A 17,723-nucleotide genomic window follows, 5' to 3' on the forward strand; every position below is an offset into this window, starting at 1 on the left:
GAGAAAGTCCTTGAGTATAGCAGCAGAAGGCTACTATGGACTGTACACTGGGGAAGGTCAGCTAAGGATCACTGAGTATATTCAGTTCCTGAAACTGGTGGACATCCCATTGCAGACAATGCACAAGTGGCTGGACATAAGGCACGAGCATGGGGAGCTAGAAACACAAGCTTCAGGGGCATCCTGGAATGGTAGCTCAAGCCACCAGGGAAGACTGCCAAGGAATGGCGGAGGAAGGGAAAACAGGGAAGGGGGCAGGTTTGTTTGTTTGTTTTCAGAAGTGGATGAGGGACCATAGGAGAGCTCAGCCCACTAGAAGCCCAGCAAGGAAGTTGTAAGGAGCTAGCAACGGTCAACATCATCTGAAGCAGGAGAGTATGGAGGGAGAGAGTGAGTGCTCACTATGATCTGGAGAGTGAGAGGTCCTGGAGTCAGTGGTGGAGGAAGGTGGGAAATGATGAGCAGTGGAGTGATGAAGAAATGATCTTAGGATGAGGAGAGGTGGTAGGGAGGGGAAGTGGGCAAGCCGCTCTTTCTAGAGTAGGGTTTGTGGGGAGACAGGAGACAGGAGAAATAGACTCCAGATTAGAGGAGTCCCCTTTAGGAAGAGAGTGGTCCTGGGAGTAGTGAGTAGGAGGAGCCGAGTGGAGCAGATATGACCCAGGGGAGGAACGGCTGACTGCACCACAGTCTTCTCTGTCCTACTGGACACTGGCAGCCTTCTCCTCTCAAAGGATTTAGAAAGTACCACCTGGAAGCTGGGGTAGTCTCAGCGTCCAGTCCTGCTTCCGGATCCAGTCCCCACATGACCCAGTACTCTTGCACAGCCAGGACAGTATCAGGGCAGTTCATGCTCCTTGGCCTGTTCCATGTTATAGCTAGGATATAGCAAAGCAGTTTTCTTAGTAGGCATGACTCTGTATACAACATCCAAGTACCCAGGACGCTGCAATTAGATTCATCAACTCTCCATACAGTTCTTTAAAGAAGTGTATCTTCATACACATACGAGTTTGCAATCTAGAAGTCTTGCTCCATGTAAATCCTTCTCATCTTCCTATGCTCCTTCGGGGTGGGGAATGGGGTGGGGTGGGGTGGGGAATGGGGCGGGGTGGGGGTGGGGGGAGAGGTTCATATCCTCAAAGACCTTTCCATCCCTCATCTTTCAGGGTTTCTCTTACTTATACATCCTGAGGCCACTTCTCCTTCCTTCTAAGGCATCTCTCCCCAAGGCTGGGTTTAGAAAGTCTATTCAAGGCATATGAACAATCAAATATAAGGCAGCCTCATTAAAGAAAATTAATGGACCATTTCTCCCTTGAAAGAACATTCCAGGGCTGGGGAAATGGCTCGACCTTTAAAGGCTAGGCTCACAATAAAACATATAAGAACATTCTAGTTTGTGAACAAAAACAGAGGAACTCCTCTCTCCATCGGTACACTTGGAGATCAATGAACAAAAACAGAGGAACTCCTCTCTCCATCAGTACACTTGGAGATCTATGAACAAAAACAGAGGAACTCCTCTCTCCATCAGTACACTTGGAGATCTATGAACAAAAACAGAGGAACTCCTCTCTCCATCAGTACACTTGGAGATCTACAGAAACGTCCCACTGGCTCTACACCCAGTTTCGGCCCCTTTCTGCATATTGTATAAAACGCCAATCTGCTCCTTCACTTCTGGAGTTAAAGCCTTCCTAATGCCTCACTGGAACTCCCTACAATTCCTTAGCGTATAGTGTAAGCCCTTCACAGTTTGGCCCTACAGCTTCTCCAACCACAACCGCCCTGCATCTCTGTGTCCAGGCATTTGGAAAAACCTTCTCCACTTTAGGTGTTTTAAACACTGATCTCTTCACTCAGCAATGTCTTCCCTTCCCCTCTGTCTCCTCACTGCATTCACCAAAGCTAACCTGAACCCATACTTCCTTTCTGGGCTCAGTTATCCTAAGAGTTAGCCTCCAGGCCCTGAGAAAAGGTGACTGTTTGTATTTACTTCTATGGTCTTCCGTTGCCCTTCATGTGGCAGAAATAACAGTAATAGCCTCTTCACTGGGCTGGTTGTCCCTGCTAGCATATGTATTTATGAGGAAAGGAACCATTCAGTCCTTCATGCCTGTTACCTAGCTCATGTCTGGCAGAGTAGGTGCTTGCTGAATGCCTGTTCAATAAATGTCTCCCCGTAATAACAAGCGAAGGCTTTCTCTTTTGGAGAAAATATTTGAACCTCTAGGCAAAGCAAGCAGGCTTGGATGAAGGGAATTACTCCACTCATCAAACTTAGCATGTGAAGAGAAATCAAGATGGTGACATCTCACAAATGCTGATTGTGGGCAATGGCTGGACCATGCAGGTTGGGAAACAATGAATGCCTCACACACCATTGCCTGAGGTGATACCCATCACTGTGACCTGAGATTATACTGAACTGTTTAGCACAGAAATAGAAAGAAGAAGGCTGGGGGGCAAGGGAATCAGTGTGCAAGCCCAGGGACGGGTCCAGAGTAAGGGATTTTATTCTCAGAGTACTACAGAGTAAATAGATGAACACCCCAGTCAAGTACTTTACCGCTGAGCTACAAAAGGGTCTTGCTGCCCCTCCCCCACACACCAATAGTTTTGGTGTTGATGATGGGATCTCACTAAATTGCCCAGGCAGGCCTTGAATTTGTAATCCTCCTGCTGAGGGTACAGACCTCTGCTGTCAGGCCTAGCTTGATTTTGTTACAAACGAAACAAAGCAAACAACAACAAAACAGAGTTTGTCTTGGAGTCTCTCCCTTCTCTGTGTAGAGACACCAACGGGGGCGAAAAGGTAACACGTGCCTCCGCCTCCATTAGTTTAACCAGTTACCATGCGCCTGCTCTATGACAGGCCCTGGGGATACAGTGGGGACAAACTGCCAGCCACCCTCCCTCTCTTTGCAGAGCTCATTGTCCAGAGCTTTCACTCAGTCACAGCAGTAAAATTGAGCTACATCGTAGATGGCTTCAAAGGTTCAGATTATGGGTTTACAGAGTAACCCATAGCGTAGTCAGAAGGAATGCAAAGCTTTCTTGGGTGAGCAGTATTGAGAACTGGAGTGCGGAATAAGCATTCCATGTAAAGGGACCTGCACCATGGCCTTCTGGTCTTTATCAAGTTAAGAAGGAACTTTACAATCAATTCCCAGTCATGCAGGTTCTGTGGAGGTTCCTTAAACACCCCCCACACACACACACACAAGCACACACTCTTTTATGGTTCATTTATTTAAAGATACGTGTGAAGGACCGCTAATGAGAACGTAGATTGCAGTGCTGGCCCCGGGCTGACCAGTCCTCATCCAGTCACCGAAAGCTCTGGCCATCAATCATCCTTTTTTCCCAAGACTGCCAGGCCTGAATTTAGGAGCAGCTTCCTCTCAAAGCTGGGCGAGCCAGTCAGAGGCAGCAAGGGCAGTGGGAAGGTGGGGGAGAAGGACCCGAGGAAGGTCTCTGGCCCATACACAGTGAACTGATCCCCCTATTTCAGGAAGAGCATGGCGCAGCAGCTATATTTGAAAACTGAGGTAAACAAGAGCTCAGCTCAATTGGACAGTCACAACAGCTGTGGAAGATTAATCCCAGGAGCACGGTTGCAAGTCACCAGGTCGCTGGAGGCCGGCAGGCTTCCCTTTTGGTACCTCACCAGAAGACCGGATGTGTTTCTATCATGTACCCACAAGCCTCCCCCTTTGGGGGTTTCTTGACCACCCAGGAGCTGGGCACCTGGCACCCAGCTGCAGCCTGTATTTCTGATAAATTGTACCCAATTTCACTCTTTCTGCCTGGGAAACCTTAGCACCAAAGGTTCAGAGGTTTGCTTTTTAATTGCCAAAAGAGGAAGAGAAATAGAGAGGGAGACAAGGATAAGAGGCAGGCAGCGAGTGAGGAAATTTACAGCACTGCATTAAAGGCACTTGCTCTATTTAGTCCCCCCCCCCAACTCCATGGTTAAAAATAAAACGCAACGGATAAAAAGGAAAATTTGCCTCTTCCCCCGATACCCCCTCTAGCAAACCGTGTTTCATCCTCTGTCCCAGTGGCTCAGGTCCTCAGGGCAGGTCAGTCAGGGCCTGCAGAAGCAGGGCTGGCCTTTAAATGAGGGCATCTGTGTGAGTGTGTGTGTGGTGGTGGTGTGTGTGTGTGTGTGTGTGTGTGTGAGAGAGAGAGAGAGAGAGAGAGAGAGAGAGAGAGAGAGAGAGAGAGAGAGAGAGTTGAGGGGAGAGGGGGGTTGCTAATATACTTTGACTTCTCTCCACAGACTGGAATCACCCAGACCACAGCCAGGGTGGGAGATGAAATCTCAGGCTTAGCCCAAACAGGGGAAGGAGGGAAAGGGCACGTTGCGCTGGGGCTGCAGGTGCAGGCTGGAGGCAAGGGAGTCCCAAGGTTGGCGGTGTGTGTGTGTGTGTGTGTGTGTGTGTGTGTGTGTGTGTGTGTGTGTGTGTAGCGAATAACACGGTTTCCCCCTCCTAATCCCATGACCGGTGAACACTCAACCCCAGGAACTCAACACGCCCTGGCACCAGCGAGACACCGATACACACGCACGCGCGCGCACACACACACACACACACAAACACACACACACCTGGCATGCAGATTCCCCATCGAGATGCACCCTCCACTAAGTCAGCAAACACAGGACAGGACTCTGCACACATTGTTTCCGGTGCCATGGTTCATAGGCATCTCTCGATGCCCCCCAGCACCCTCGCCTAGACACTCTGTCACCCCCCCCAACACCGCATACACAACCTACACTTTCCCGGGCACCCTCCCCCACTTCTTCTGGCACTAAACCCACAGGAAGGCAGTGCATGCGAATGATCTTGAGAAATAACTTGTCATGATTCTTCTCCACCAGGGACCCTCTTGGGGGCATCTTAAGCCCGGGATCTTGGCATCCCCTGCTTCGCGGTGGGTGGGTTGTGGGCTCATCCCATTACTCACCAATTCCCCTCAGCCTCCAGAGCCCAATGAGCAAGTGAGGCGGGCTAGGAAGGTGCGCGATGCCCGAGCCGCCCGGCTCCTCACCGGCCGCAGCGGCTCATCGCCCCCGCGGGCTGCGGGCCGGCTGCAGCGGCGTCCCGGGCATGACAGTCCGCCGCGCCGCCCGCCGGAGCTCGTGTGCAGGCAGCTGTCAGGGGGCCACCGGGCAGCGCATTTGGAGCTCGAGCGCTGGGGGCCAGGGCGCAGGGCGCGGAGTGCGGACCCTCGGCGCTGAGCCAAGGGACAGGGATGGCCCGAGTGGCCCGGGCAAGGCCCGGAGTTCCGGCCGCCTTCGCCTGGGGATCCCTGCGAGAGGGGCGGGACGGAGAGCAGCGCGGCGCGCCCTGGCGGCTCGGAGGGACCCCGGCGGGGGCTGGCTGCCGCGTCGCCCGGGCTTTCCCGGGCCTGGGAGCGCGCAACTCAACCTCCCCGCCGTTACCGCGGGAGACGTCTCGGCCTCGCAGCGTGCAGAGGGGGGACGAGAATAGGGGCCGGTTTCTGGGCGAGCCTAGAGCTTTGCCCATTAAGCCTCCGCAAGAAGCCAAATCAAAAAGCCAATCTCCAAGCCTCCAAACCCGACGTCACCCTATCAGCTGGGAGGCAGCCACACCAAATGACAAGCCACGCATATTTAGCCTGGCGAACGGAGGGGAGACTTGCATAGCGCTTCGCAGCGGGCCATGGACATCCGGCCCGATCCCTGCGCGCAGAGAGCCCCTGGAAGATCGAATGCAGACACAAGCCCTACCCGGAGGCCACCCACCCAGTCGCTGAACCGTGGAGCTTGGAGCTTCGCGGCTGGCAGCAGCTGCAAGAAGGCGACGACGACGTATCCTGACCTGGATTCCCCAGAGTTGGAAGCTAGCAGGCGGGCGCGAGCAGAGCACTGGCTTTCCCCTTGTCCCCAGGAGACGCCGCCCGAAATTCCGAAATTAAGTCCCTTAAAACACATCTGTGGTTTTTAAATATAGCAGGGGACGATTACCCAGTCAGGGTCCACCCTGGCCTAGGGGAGGACTCAAGGGGGATGGAGGTTGGACGTGGTGCCCCCCCCCGTTTGCCGTTTAGCCCCCCTTCTCTTCTTGGTGCAGAACTCAGCCTGTCATTTTCTCAACCGAAGTCAAACAACAGCTTTAGGAGAGACGTTTTAGTGAGCGCTATGTAGGCTTTGGCTTTTTTTTTTTTTTTTTTTTTTTTTTTTTTTTTGAGGCTAAAAATAAAAGGGGCTGCCTCTCAAATTACTGCTTATTCTGGGCCTGGTGGCTGGAGCAGAGATGGCCCTTTGATGTAGCAACAGGACTAGGGTTTGGGGCTTGGCTCAAGAGTAATGTACACACATAGCCTTAAATCAGATGTCTATAATTTCTGCTCTATTTGTCAGGCGTGGTCCTTGGGGCTGAGGGAATGGACAGACCACGACTAGGGTGGGATTGCATGTCCTCAGTTTATCGGTGTCATTAGGCAGTTGTGAAATGAGAGTAGTGGCTGCCCCTTTGCATAGATACCAGTGTAGATGGGACAGAAACTGTTCTGGATGCCTCTGCTGCCTGAGGCCAAGTGTAAGTGGGAATCACACAGCCCCATAACACCGGGCATCAGCATCTCCTGAGCAGGGCCAGGGTTAGAGCCAGTAAATTTGATTCCATCATTTGGTGCCATCCTCACAGGAGGGCATGAAATAAATGTGATTACTACTTGCACTTCTGTTGTTGTTGACATTGTCCTGAAGATGTTAAACGGCTACCCTGAGGCTGGGGATAAGGGGGAACCACCTGGAGTCACACTGACAGCAGCAGGTGTGATGCCACAAACAACACGTACAACTTCTAGAGACCAGCCGCTGGGGAGATGAGCCTCTCCAACAAAGTTTGGCCCAAAGAGGTTAAGTGAGTATAAGATGTAGAAAGCAACTGAACTTTTTCAAGAATGTGCTAATGCACATTCTGTGTGTTGATTATGAAAACGAGAAAAAAGAGGAGGCAGACAGAGAGTGAGATAGAGAGAGAAATATGAATGCATGGCTGTGTCCTGACAACATAAAAACTTTTAAATGGCTGTTCTTGGTGATGGGGTTTTCAGTGATTTACACCACACACACACACACACACACACACACACACACACACACAAACACACACACGCATACTTTATTGAGGAATAACTTCTGTATAAACTGCTTTAAGTGCATAGGTTGATGGTTGTAACAGTTGGGATATTCAGTGCCCCTTCCAAATAAAGGCTTGCTTGCTATTGAAAGGTGGTTAAGTGTTGCTGCTTAGTGGGAAATCTCTAGGTCATTAGAGACATAAACTCAGAAATGATTGGGAGGTAAAGATGGGAAGGTGACTCAGATGGCAAAGTATGTGTCATACAATCATGAAGACTTGACTTTGGGTCCCCCAGAACCCATGTAAAAGCCAGGTATGGTGGCATGTGCTTGTAATCCCAGTGTAGGTAGGGTGCAGAGACAGGAGAATACTTTGAGTGCTTTGGCCAGCCAGACCAGTCAAATAGGCATTTCCAGGTTCAATGAGAGACCCTGTCTCAGAAAATAAGTTAGAGAACACACACACACACACACACACACACACATGCACGCACATACATGACTGTGAGGTTATACCTCTCCTTTTCTCTCTTGTAATTACAGGACATGAGGTAAACATTTTTGTTCTGCCATGTGATCTGGCCATGATATGCTTTTGCCTTAGCAGACCCTAAGTCTGCAGCTCCACAGTCATGGGTTAGAACTTACAGAACCAACCTTTTCTCTTTAGAAGTTACTTATCTTAGACACTTACTATAGCAAGGCCACACTAACCAGTACACAAATCTGGTTAAAATGCTTGCAAATAAAGCAACAACAAAATCAGGATATAGTTCATCTCCCACATCCAAAGCTTTTCCCAGACCCTTGTGTGTATCCCTTCTCCATTCTACTGGTTGCTGATATTCTTCCCTAGATAGTTTTGTTTGTTTCAGATTCTTCCTTGTTATGTTTATCTGTTGGTATTTGTCTTAGTTCCTTTTCCTGTTGCTGCGATAAAATACTCTGACAAAGACAAATTCAGGAAAGAAGGGTTTATAATTTGGGATCAGGGTTCTACTGCCTGTTCATCATGGTGGCAGGAGCTTGGGAGCTGGTCACATTGCACCTGAAATTGGGAAGCAGAGAGTGATGAGTGTTCACAGTCAACTAGCTTCCTCTTTCATATGCAGTTCAGGACCCAGGCCTAGGGAATGGTTCCACCCTGTTTTAGGGTGGATCTTCCCAGTGAATGAACACAAGATAATCCCTTACTGGCAAGCCAAGAGCCTAGCCTAATATAGCCGACCATCACAGGTATGCCTACACTGGTTCCCTAGGTGATTCTATATCTGTAGAAGGAAGTTTTTATCTGTCTGGTCCCATAGCCCTTTAGTCCCAAATAAACACACAGAGGCTTATATTAATTATAAACTGTTTGGCCTATTGCTCAGTCTTATTATTGACTAGCTCTTACAGCTTAAATTAACCCATAATTCTTATCTGTGTTTAGCCACATGGCTTGGTGCCTTTTCTCAGCAAGGCGTTCTCATCTTGCATCCTCTGTGTTTGGCTGGCGACTATGTCTCTGCCTCTCCTCTTCTCAGAATTCTTGTCAGGTAGCCGCACCTATATTTCCTGCCTGGCTACTGGCCAATCAGCCTTTTATTAAACCAATGTGAGTAACAAATCTTTACAGTATAGAAGAGCATTATCCCACATCAAGATCCTGTCAATCAACAGCAGCCATTACAAGAAGATGACACCCATGAAATGTGTCTTCAGTGAATATTAACTGTTTTCTAAAACCACACACCGCCAGCAACATTAAGAATAATACTAGTCTTGGCTTTTAAAAAGCAAACTAACAACAACAACAACAACAAATAAAAACCAGGTGGTGTAGGTGGATTTTTGTTTGGGCCATCATCTCAGTAAATGACACAGAGACTTATGAAAGTTAGGCTTTAGCCTCAGCTCATTTCTAACTAGCTCTTATAACTTAGAATTGTCAATATTTTTAAAATCTATATTCTTTCACATAGTCATAACCTCATCTCCATTATGTCCATCCTTGTCATTCCAAGTCAGGCTGGCTACTCTGCGTTTCTCCTTCCAGAGCACGCTCTGTCCAGAAGTCCCGTCTATATCTCCTGCCTAGCTATTACGGGCCATTTAACTTTTTGTTAAACAATCACATTGTCACATCTTCACACAGTATAATCTAATATTTCACAACAGGAAAAGAAGCACAGTGTCCTCTAACCCCCCCCCCCGACTGGGCATTGCTGAGCAGAAGGGTGGGAGACAAGGGAGAGACCAACGTATCTCAAAACTGCTGCTACAGTTACCTTGTGTGGGTTCTCAGAGTTCTCAAGAGGGTAAGATAACAAAGGTAAGCTTCACATTCTGAGCCTTAACATCCTCATCAGTAAAATGGAAATATTAATAATAATCATGAGAATACCCACTGAGCAGAGCCTGTGAGGATTCAGAGAGACTCTGTTTCTAAGTAATTCCTAAATACAAGTGAATTTTTTTTCATTCTCCGTATCATTCTCTCTTAAGCTTGTCTTTCCCTCTTGCATTCAGCGGCCCCTTTCATGTGGCCAATAAAGTCTTGGGGTTCTCTGTACTCTGGATGATCCCGTTTCAGGGAAAATGTCAAATCTTATGAGAGTCAGTTTCCACTTCTGTCATGGTATGAACATTTATCCCTGGCCGTGCCAGGACTGAAGGGGATTATCATAGGATGTTGAGCACACAAGCTCTTCAGTGTTGGTATTGGAAGCCTCATGAACCTCCTGTTCAACAGAAAAGTGAAAATATGCAACCCAGTCATAGAGTTGTTTCTCAAAATTCCCATCGAAGCCTTGACCACCAGTGCCTTACTTTGAGTGTGATCATTTAGGGGGCTGTTGAGATGGCTTAGTCTGTGAATTGCTTGCTATGTAAGAATTAGTTTGATTGACAGCAGCTATGTAAGACCTGGATGCAGCAGTCGATAGTTGTAATCTCAGCCCTGGGTAGGCAGAGACAGGAAAATGACCAGTCAGTCTCCAGCTGCAGGTCCAGTGAGAGACCTTGTCTCAAATAAGACAAAGAGAAAATTGAGGTAGATACATGACATCTACCTCTGGTCTCCAAGAACACATGCTTGCATACCCATATGAATGTACATCACACACACACACACACAGAGAGAGAGAGAGAGAGAGAGAGAGAGAGAGAGAGAGAGAGAGAGAGAGAAAGAGAGAGAGAGAGGGAGAATGTGATAAAATAAAGTGATAAAGCTGAAACAGGGTGGTTAGGTAAGCTTCAGCGCAATATGAAAAATGTCTATAGGAAAAGATTAAGATACAGGCAGGTGGGTGATCTCATAAGAACTGCTATCTGCAGTCTAGGGAGAAAGATACCAAATGTGCTAATGACTTGATCTTGAATGTCTAGCCCCCAGAAAGTGTGAGGAAAAAAATTATCATCATGTACTAGTTGCTGTAATAAAGTATCTGAGACAATACATTTAATAAAGAAATTATTTATTTTGGCTCATGGTTTCAGAGATTTCTAATCCCGTGGTTGTTTATCTGGGACTGTGGTGCATAATACATACAGTGATCCACATGGTTGGGAGACTTTTCACTCCTGTACATGGTAAATGGCAGCTGGGAAGTAGAGGGAAAGAGGGAGACCCTAGTCTGAATGGAATTGGCACCCATGGGCTCATAGGGAGTGGCACTATTAGGAGGGGTGGCTTTGTTGCAATAGTTATAGCTTTGCTGGAAGAAGTGTGTCACTATGGATGCTCAGAGTTTAAATTCAGTTCCTGTTGAAGGGGTCAAGTTACAGGACTCTCAGCTTCCTCTCCAGCATCATGTCTGCCTGTATACCACCATGTCTCACCATGATGAAAATGGGCTAAACCTCTGGAACTGTAAGCCACCCCATTAGATGTTTCCCTTATAAGAGTTGCCGTGGCCATGGTGTCTCTTCACAGCAATAGAAACCCTAACTAAGACAGGGCCCAGTATCTCCTTCAAGGAGAGGCCTCCAGTGATCTCATTTCCCTCAGTGAGATCTAACCTCCTAAACATTCCGACACTTCCCAATAGCTCCACAGGATGGCGACAAAGCTTCAACACACGGGAATTTGAAGGACACCTACCTAAACCACAGCACAATCCAAGCAAAGAATGCAAGCATTTTGACTGGATTTTTGAGCGTCCATCATAGAATGTCCTTCTTTCTCCTAGGCTGAGTAGTATGCAAAGAGAAAAGTGAGTGACTAAAGGAGAGGGCCATGAGACTTTACAGTAATGGCTCACTGAGGCCTCTCATACTTCACAAGTATCAAGCATGCTTGCTTCCCTATACTAGGTTCTGAATTCAATGTAGGCTGCAGTGTTGTTGCTAATAGGTAACTGAGGTGCCAGCATTCCATGGGTTTTGGATTTTACAATATGACATCAGTTAGGGGCCACAGAAGCAGGTAATCTGGTCCAGTTCTCTAGTAAAGACACTGCCCCCAAGCTTGACAACCTGAACTCAACTCCCAGGACCCACATGGAAAGGAGAAAATAGATCCCTGCAAGTTCTAAATTGCTGTAGCAAGCACACCTACACATATACATATAAGTATGAATACTTACACACACACAGTAAATAGGTAAAATGTTAGAGAATAAAGCAAGTAAGTTGAAATTTAAGGTAGGTTCCATGGAAGCCCTGTAGGGAAGAAACAATTTAATATGTAATTTAGTGCAACATAGTTCTTCCCTATTGGTTACATTAATTTTAATCTTATTATAATTTGAATTGTAAGGTAAGTTTCTTGACTTTTTTTCCCTTATGCCCTTTAACAGGATGATTTTCAGTTTTGAAAGGCATTCAGAGAATTTTCACAAAATAAGTGCAATGTCCAAGCAACAATCAAAACAACAAATATTGCCCATATAGACTTCTTTCTTGCCCTTCCCTACCCTACTCTCTCCTCTTCTCCTCTGCACTAACTTTTTAAACAAACAAAACAAAACAAACAAGCAAAAACAAACACAAACAAGATTTCTCCATGTAGCCCTAGCTGTTGTGCAACTTCTTCTGTAGACCAATTTGGTCTCCAACTCACAGAGATCTGCCTGCTTCTGCTTCTAGAGTACTGGGATTAAAGATGTGCATGGCTGAAATACCATCCTTTTTAAAAGATTGTTTTGCATGCATGCAGTGCCTGAAGAGGGCATCAGATCCTCTAGAACTGGGGTTACAGATGGTTTTAAGCTGCCAGTGGGTGCTGAGAACTCGACCCCATCCTCTGTTGGAGCACCATTCAGTCTTCTCTCTTAAGCCCTTTTTGACCTTTACATAAACCGGCACATATAAAATGGGCAATCAAGCTCAGTACCACTTTTGTGAAGTTCATCAGAAGGAATTATCTCCATTGCTCAACAGTCTCCATGTCCAAGGAAAACATACTTCAGGTTTTTAAGTTTTTAGTTGACAAATGGATGTGTGTATGTGTGTGTGCTAAATAAATGCTATTTTTTCTTCCATTACCACTTAAGCAAAATTTTATGTTAAACTGTTTTTGCACACTGCAAATAAATTCATCTTTGTTACTGATCTTGTTTATGATAATATTAAGATCACTTTTAATGATATAAATGTTTAAACATGTTTTATGTTTTTATTTTTTTCCTTTGCATGTAACTGAGCTTACAAGTTTCCTTTTTGGATTTTTTTTGGGGGGGGGTAGGATTTAAAATATGCTAACTAGGATTGGACACTGCAGGAGTCTGTTTCTTCCCTGATCTCAGTGGAAGCTCTTTCAAAATCCTGTCTAGTAGTGAGAGTGGGGTGTTGAAGTCTCCCACTATGAGAGTGTGAGGTTTTAGGTGACCTTTGAGTTTTAGTAGTGTTTCTTTTTTACGAATGTGGGTGCCTTTGTATTTGGGGCATAGATATTCAGAATTGAGACTCTGTGCTGATGGACTTCTCCTGTGATGAATATGAAATGACCGTCTTCATCTCTTTTGATTGATTTTTGTTTGAAGTCTAATTTGTTAGATATTAGGATAGATACACCTGCTTGCTCCTTGGGTCCACTTAATTGGAAGATCTTTTCCCAACCCTTTACCCTGAGGTAGTATCTGTCTTTGAAGCTAAATGTGTTTCTTGTACATAGCAGAAGGATGGATTCTGTCTTCGTATACATTCTGTTAGCAGGTAACACAGACACTGAGAGCAAAAATTAATAAATGGGACCTCTTGAAACTGAGAAGTTTCTGTAGATCAAAGAACACAGTCAACAAGAGAAAATGGCTCCCTACAGAATGGGAATCTTTTGGGACTTTTTTCCCACTCCTGTGGACATTGGAAGAACTGGATTGAATATATAGATTACTTTCAGTAGCAGTAGTTCAACTGTTTTCTTAATATTAATCCCATCCATCGATGATCATGGGGGTCTTTCTTTTAGAATCTTGAATGTCTTGAATATCTAAAGTTTTCAATGTAGGGAGAGGTCTTCCATTCCTTGTTTATTTCTATTTCTTTTTAAACTATTGTGGATTACACTTTCTCCTCAATTTCCTTATCAGCTGGCTTGCTATTGATATAAATGCTATTGATTTTCATATGTTGAGTTTGTAACCCCCTACCCTACTGAAAGTGTTCTTTGGGCCTAGGAGTTCTCTGCTCATGTCTTTAGGGTCATGTGTCACTGCAGGGTCATGTCACCTAAAATAGACATAGTGACTTTTTTTCTCTCTGTATCCCTTTTATTTGCTGCTCCTGTTTTATTAATGTAAGACTTTAAGTGCTTTACTGAGTAAGATTGTAGAGGGTGCATGCTTGTCTCATTCCAGATTTTAGAATACATACTCCCAATTGTTCTCCTGTTAGTATAATGTAGGCTATAGGTCTGTCATACACAGCCATTATTATGTTGAGGTATATCCCCTCTATTTCTATTGCTTTCAGAGTTTCTATAGGGAAACAATGTTTTAACTTGGTGAAGACCTTTCCTGCATTGATTGGGATGGGCATGTGGCTTTTGTTCTTGCATCTATTTATCTGCTGAACTTTGCTTATTGATTTGTATATGCTGAACCAACCTTGCATCGTTCCTGAAAATAACTCAGTCATGGTATACATTTTTTAAAATGTGTTCTTTTCTTTCTGATTTCTTTTTCTTTTTTTTTCTTTTAAGACATGATCTCTAAGACAACAAAGAAAAAAAGGAAATGAAACGTATAAAGACAGACCTATCAAAATTACACCTGATTACACCTGACTTCTCCATGGAAACACTCAAGGCCAGAAGGTCCTGGATAGATGTCCTACAAATACGAAGAGCCCACGGATGCCAGCCCAGGCTACTATACCCAGCAAAACTCTCAATCACTATAGACATAGAAAACAAGATATTCAATGACAAAGCCAGATTTTCACAATAAATATCCACAAATCCAGCCCTATATAAAGTTCTGGAAAGGAAACTCCCACCCAAAGAAATTAACTATACTCACAAAGACATAGACAATAGATAATCCCACTTCACCAGAACCCAAAAGAAAAAGTAGGGCAAATATACTCACAATACCACTGCCAACAACAAATCTAAAACACAAAAGAATTAACAACCAATGGTCTTTACTTTCCCTCAATATTAACGGTCTTAACTCACCTATAAAAAGACACAGGCTAACAGAATGGATATGAAGACAGAATCCATCCTTCTGCTGCATACAAGAAATACATCTAAGCTTCAAAGACAGACATTACCTCAGGGTAAATGATTGGGAAAAGATCTTCCAATCAAATGGACCCAAGGAGCAAGCAGGAATAGCTATCCTAATATCTAACAAATTAGACTTCGGACCAAAATCAATCAAAAGGGATGAAGACGGTCATTTCATATTCATCACAGGAGAAATCAATCAGTACAAAGTCTTAATTCTGAACATCTATACCCCAAATAAAAGACACCCACATTCGTAAAAGAAATGCTACTAAAACTCAAAGGTCACATAAAACCTCACACACTCATAGTGGGAGACTTCAACACCCCACTCTCACCAGACAGGACCACCAGACAGAAACTTACCAAACAAACCAAAAGATTTAACTGAAATTATGTTACAAGTGAGTTTAACAGACATCTATAGAACATTCCATCCATACACAAAAGAACACACATTCTTCTCAGCTACACATGGAAACGTCTCTAAAATGACCACATACTAGGCAACATAACAAACCTCAACAGATACAAAAAAATTGGAATAGCCCCCTGTATCTTATCAGACAACCATGCTTTAAAGTTGGAATTCAACAACTACACAAATTGCAGAAACCCTACAAACTCATCGAAATTGAACAATGTGCAATTGCACCATTTGTGGGTCAAGGAAGAAATAAAGAAATTAAAGATATCCTAGAATTCAACCAGAATTTATGGAACATACCCGAATTTATGGAACACATTGAAAGCAGTGCTACAAGGAAAGTTCATTGCACTAAGTGCCCACATGAAGAAAACAGAGGATAGTCAAATTAGAGAATTAACATCACAACTGAAAGCCTTAGAACTAAAAGAAGCAAACTCACCTCTAAGGAGTAGACGCCAGGAAATAATCTATTTGAGGGCTAAAATCAATAAATGGGGACATAACAATGGAAACTGAGGAAATCCAGAGAATTTTCAGGTCATATTTTGAAAATCTGTACTCCACAAAATTTGAAAGTTCAAAGGAAATGGAAACACCAAAATTAAATCAAGAACAGATAAACAACTTAAATAGACTTATACCCCTAGTGAAACAGAAGCAGTCATCAAAAGCCTTCCAACCAAAAAAGTCCAGGGCCAGATGGCTTCAGTGCAGAATTCTACCAGAAATTCAAAGAAAAGCTAATACCAATACTCCTGAAATTGTTCCACATAATAGAAGCAGAAGGTTCATTACCAAACTCTTTGTATGAGGCTACAAATTACCTTGGTACCCAAGTCACACAAAGACATAACTAAGAAAGAGAACTACAGACCAATATCCCTCATGAACATTGATGAAAAATACTCAATAAAATACTGGAATATCGAATCCAAGAACACATCAGAGAAATCATCCACCAGGATCAAGAAACTTCATTCCAGGGATGCAGTAAAAATCTTCACTGACCTTGAAAGGTTAATAATCAACTTTATATGGAAAAACAAAAGACTCAGGATAGCCAAAAACAGTGTACAAAAAGGAACTTCAGGAGGCATCACCATGCCCGACTTCAAGCTCTAGGATAAAGCTATAGTCCTGAAAACAGCTTAGTATTGGCACAAAAATAGACAGGTAGACCAATGGAATGGAATAAAAATTTTTAATATTAACCCCCACACCTACAAACACCCGATTTTTGACAAAACAGCTAAAATTATACAATGGAAGGAGGAAAGCACCTTCAACAAATGGTGCTGGCCCAACTGGATGATGGTGTGTAGAAGACTGAAGATAGACCCTTGTCTATCACCATGCACAAAACTTAAGTCCAAATGGATCAAAGACCTCAACATAAATCCAGCCACACTGAATCTCTTAGAAGAGAAAGTGGGAGGTAACCCTTGAACAAATTGGTACAGGAGACTGCTTCCTGAACATAACACCAGTAGCACAGACTGAGATTGAGAATTAATAAATGGGACCTCCTCAAACTGAGAAGTTTCTGTAAGGCAAAATGGCAGCCCACAGACTAGAAAATATCTTCACCAACCCCACATCTGACAGAGGGCTAATCTCCATAATATACAAAGATATCAAGAAAATAGTCACCAAATCACCAAATAACCCTATTAAAAAGTAGGGTACAGAACTGAATAGATAAGTCTCAATAAAGGAATCCAAAATGGCTGAAAGGCACTTAAGAAAGTGCTCAACATCCTTAGCTATTAGTGAATTGCAAATCAAAACAATTCTGAGATACCATCTTACTCCTGTCAGAATGGCTAAAATTAGAAACACCAATGACAGTTTATGCTGGAGAGGATGTGGAGAAAGGGGAACACTCCTCCACTGCTGGTGGGAGTGCAAACTTATATAGCCATTTTGGAGATCAGTATGGCGGTTCTTCAGACAAATGGGAATCAGTCTACCACAGGACCAGACAATCCTACTCTTGGGCATATACCCAAATGATCCACACCCATGCAACAAGGACATCTGTTCAATTATGTTCATAGCAGCATTATTTGTAATAGCAAGAAACTGGAAGCAACCTAGATTCCACTCAGCTGAAGAATGGATAAAGATGATGTGGCACATTTACACAATGGAATACTACTCAGCAAGAAAAAAAATGGAATCTTGAAATTCGCAGGCAAGTAGGTGGAACTTGAAGAAACCATCCTGAATGAGGTAACCCAGTCACAAAAAAGAGGAACATGGTATGTACTCACTCATATATGGATTTTAGACATAGAGCAAAGGATCATCAATCTATAATTCATACCGCCATAGAAACTAGGATACATGGAGGAACCTAAGAGATTCATACAAGGTCTCTCACAGAAGGGGAAAGGAACAAGTTATCCTGAGCTAATTGGGAGTGGATGGGGGTGGGCAGTGAGTCGAGAGCAAGTTAGGAGAAAGGGGGGAGGAGAACATGTGGGACTAGGAAGAATGAGTCGAGGGGCAAA

At 44.5% G+C, this 17,723-nt stretch overlaps 1 protein-coding gene and 1 pseudogene across 5 annotated transcripts in view; one reads left to right on the forward strand and one right to left on the reverse strand.

The window, feature by feature from the left end:
* Positions 1 to 5,524, reverse strand: part of Slc8a3 (solute carrier family 8 member A3) — a 132,016-nt gene extending 126,492 nt beyond the window's left edge. Inside the window, exon 1 of one of the 5 annotated variants that reach the window (XM_051196245.1) lies at positions 4,981 to 5,524. The gene's annotated coding sequence lies outside the window, so the exon portion shown is untranslated. The remainder of the gene's footprint in view (positions 1 to 4,980) is intronic. The other 4 variants (XM_051196243.1, XM_051196247.1, XM_051196244.1 and 1 more) reach the window with 4 other exon arrangements.
* Positions 5,525 to 6,748: 1,224 nt separating this feature from the next.
* Positions 6,749 to 17,723, forward strand: part of LOC127230868 (disintegrin and metalloproteinase domain-containing protein 29-like) — a 34,351-nt pseudogene continuing 23,376 nt past the window's right edge.

The sequence above is a fragment of the Phodopus roborovskii genome, unplaced genomic scaffold (assembly GCF_943737965.1).
Source record: "Phodopus roborovskii unplaced genomic scaffold, PHOROB, whole genome shotgun sequence".
Taxonomy (NCBI): domain Eukaryota; kingdom Metazoa; phylum Chordata; class Mammalia; order Rodentia; family Cricetidae; genus Phodopus; species Phodopus roborovskii.